A 4006-nucleotide genomic window follows, 5' to 3' on the forward strand; every position below is an offset into this window, starting at 1 on the left:
TGGAAGAGCATGACAAACGTGTAAAGTTTATTTCTTAAAATGGGTATTTTCCAAAATCAATAGCTACAAACAATAACGTGACTCATTGTATTCAGCTGTTCTTATTGTTTTCTGATGTTTACTTAATTCTGACTTATTTGTAAAAGTTAGCGTAGAAAATACGTTAAATCAATTCATTTAAATTAATTTTTAAAATGTAAAATTTATATTTACGATGTTTTATTTTCTAATACTTTAAAGTTTTTTTTTAATTATAATAGTGTATAATTATAGTATAATTAAATTTCCTTTTAATTATTTCAGTGTAATTAAACTAGACATAAATTCTAATTACGTTAAGCACAAAGTTTAAGAAATTAGATTGGAAATTGGAGTTTAATGGAGATAAAGTAAAGATAAATTTCAATTAAATAGAATATATAAACAATAAACATTTGGATACTAACTTTATATTAGAAGATAAGAAAAGATTATATTCTACAGTACCTATAAAGTTTAGTTTAAAAATTTAATAAATTTTATTAAAAAAGAAAATTTAATAAATGCTTTAATAATTCAAGTAAGAATGTAGTACTTTTTAAACAGAACTTCGAATAGTTAAACAAAAGCTATGAATGAATAGTCTTACATGATTAGTCATTCATGATGCATGATGCATCCAATGCATTACACTTAATTCTACGATATTCAAGTCTAATGCAAAATTTTAGGATTTTTGTATAGTTTCTTCTACAATTAGTACTATAAAATCGTAGAACAACGACATGAGAGAATGGCCACCCTTGGAATATCAATCTATATTTGAATATCTTATTGAAAGTAAAGCCTATGATTATCAAGAAATGCTTAATTATAGGAGTATTAACTCATGATTATCTTTCAAGTAGTAAAGTATGTAAATTGTAATTAATAAATTGCCACAAAACATTTGTGTCCTTAAGACAAATGTAGAGCCATCACAAACCCTATTTGCAAGTATGGACTTGTGTCTAATGAAGGCAAAGATATTTAACTAACTGGATGTACAGTACATTTTAATTATATTTATATATTTTGGAAATTGTAGAAGAAATCACTCAAATATTTAGATAAAAGTTGATTCGTTCATTGTAAAACCAAAATATATCGCAAATTACTTAATACTTAAGATGGGTTGCGATAAAAGTTCAAGTAATTGTAATGAATTAAGAGCATAATGCTATGTATTTTATTGTAATTAAACGAATTTAATGAAGATTAAATATTAATAAGAAAAGGAATCTAAATACGTAATAAATAAAATTACTTTCTAAATATCAGAAGGAAATCCGATATTAAAGTTTACTTTTGTTTTCCCACCTTGCTATGTATGTAACATGGAAAGTATTATATTGGAATCATATCAATTTTGACCCTCCAGGGTTTTTGCAAATCTCCACGTGTGTGTGTTTTGGCATCTATTTTATTTCGTTTAATATCGCAGGTTGGAGTAATGATGAAGAAACGAAATTTTGCAGGGATGTTGGTGTATTAGGGGCATTGATTCAATTAAATTTTGGTGTTTAAAGGTCGAAAGAGTAGGGAAATAGAGAGGTCATGTGTCATATCTGGAGAGGGGCAGGACTTAATGAAGAATTTATTTGTTATTAGCATTTACAATGTTTTATAAAACTCATCTCTTCCCTAAAAATTAAGCTTTATGCCATTTTATGATAATTAAGAATATAAAAAATTTTTATAATAAAATCTCATAACAGATGGCACCATACACAATTTTATTCATTATAATTAATAATGTAAAAGTTATTTTTAACAAAATCTCACGAGAGGAAAGTTACACAACTCGTTGTTGGAATCTGTTTCTTATCACTTCTTTCGTTTTTCATGTTAGTAGCAAAATATTTTGTTAAATCTATTAAAAAAAGATTAAGAAAAATTACTCTTAACTTTTTATATGTACCAAAGTCAGGTATTGAACTACTAAAATTATATTTAAAATACTCTGATTTAAAAAAAATAATTGTTTTAATACTAGTTTATTGTTATTTTAACATTCACCTCCGATGAAAAGTCGGAAAGGACAAAGGATAACTTCAAATCTTATAGAAGTTTTATCAGAGTTTATATATTTTTAATATAATTTAAGTAAAATATTTTGTGTTGTACTTTATTTACCCGTATTATTATTAAAATAGATTCGCCAATAATTTAAATTTTCACAAAGAAAATAAATATATATCCAAGTATCCCTGGTATAACACAGTAGTTACGTTAGTACGGTGTTACTCAAATCCATGCTATACGAAACAAGAGACTAACGCAAAACATGGAGTTAGATTCCAAAAGTTAACAAAAGTATAACTATTGTTTTTCGTTACTAAGAGAAATACATTTATTAAATCAATCAATAATTAATTAACAATCACAATTAAAAGTACTGTATTACGTGTTAATATTAATTTTAATTAAACGAAAGCATTTTCTTTTTACGAAGTATCGTAATTTTCTCATCTTTTTTTGTTGATCTTAATCAGAAATATCAACAACATCTTCATTTTCTTTTATGGATGACAAAATAAAAATAGAAATGTTATTAATCGAACATTTGTTCCAGCAGGTCGCTTTGGTTCAGTCGAGTACCGACCGACTTTTTTCCAGAATTTGTGTTCGAATACTAAATTGTTCGAATTGGGAACAGTTCGAGTACCGAGATACCGCCTTTCGTTCATCTTCAATGAGAAATAAACCATATAAACTCATGTAAAACGTAACAACAAGAATAGACATTTTTATTCTTAAAACTATATATATTATTATAAATAATTTTAAGAATAAAATAAAATATTATTTATAAATTTATATTAGCTGTAGTCTATAATAAATGATGTAAAAATGCTTTTCTTATATATGTTTAAATTCACTAAGGCTGTAATAAGAGGCTTAAAAAGATCGGTCCGTATTACCTCGGATAATCGGGCTTCAACTGTATACAGTGGCGTAGCTAAGGGGGTGCGGTAGGTGCGGTCCGCACCGGGCCCCTGGAAAGCGATAGGCCCATGGGGCCCCAAAATCACAAGAAAAAAGACCCGAAAAATTTTTTCGGGGGCCACAAATCTGGTTTCGCACCGGGCCCGGAGAACTGTAGCTACGCCACTGACTGTATATATTGTGAAATAATATGTTTTATTCTTAAGAATTTTATTATTTTGTCATAAACTTGACAAAACATCACTTTAAATATGTAAAAAACTAAGCCAATTTTGTCTGACCTACTTAAAATCTCATAGAAGATCTCAAAGAAACGGGCTATTGAAAAATCTCTTTGGAATGAAAAATGATACACTAAAATATCTGCCAAATATAGTATATAAAAGATGAGTTAAACACCTTTTGAATGAAATATTCGAACTGTACTTCGATAATGTTAGCTAAACATAAAAATACAATACATTTCACATGTAAACTTAATTGGAGAATGAATAGAATGACTTAGGTTAGTGAATTAGTTAATTTTGAATAGTAGACTACAATATTTGACACCATTCGAAATTAAACATATCATGATAAAAGGGTACATTAAGCAATTTCATCAAGATATTATTCTCAATCTTCCATTAATTATTTATTTTAATTAAGAATGATACTAACCATAGTCACCTAGATATCTACCAGGCCTGAACCTAACATATAGTGATGTCACAAGAGGAGTGCATATTGCAAATAGTTATTCCCGTCCAAAACTCTATATTTTGAAAAACAAAGTTCATGTTTTGTCAACATTATTAGGAAATATAATTTAAATAGCTCCAGATTTATTAAAATGTCAAAAACTATTGAAATTTCAGCTTATGTGCTGTACTGTACTTAGGTTATTTTGTAAAATTTAATATCACATTTCTATCGGTAAATTATCATAAATATTGAAGGCCTAGAAATTATTTATCTTGATCTTCCTTCTTGTGTTATGACAAAGAAATGACAAAAAGTTCCTATCTTGAAGCAGCACAAACCAGATTGACGGCTGGAC

The sequence above is a fragment of the Centruroides vittatus genome, unplaced genomic scaffold (assembly GCF_030686945.1).
Source record: "Centruroides vittatus isolate TY-2023 unplaced genomic scaffold, ASM3068694v2 contig_808, whole genome shotgun sequence".
NCBI lineage: Eukaryota > Metazoa > Arthropoda > Arachnida > Scorpiones > Buthidae > Centruroides > Centruroides vittatus.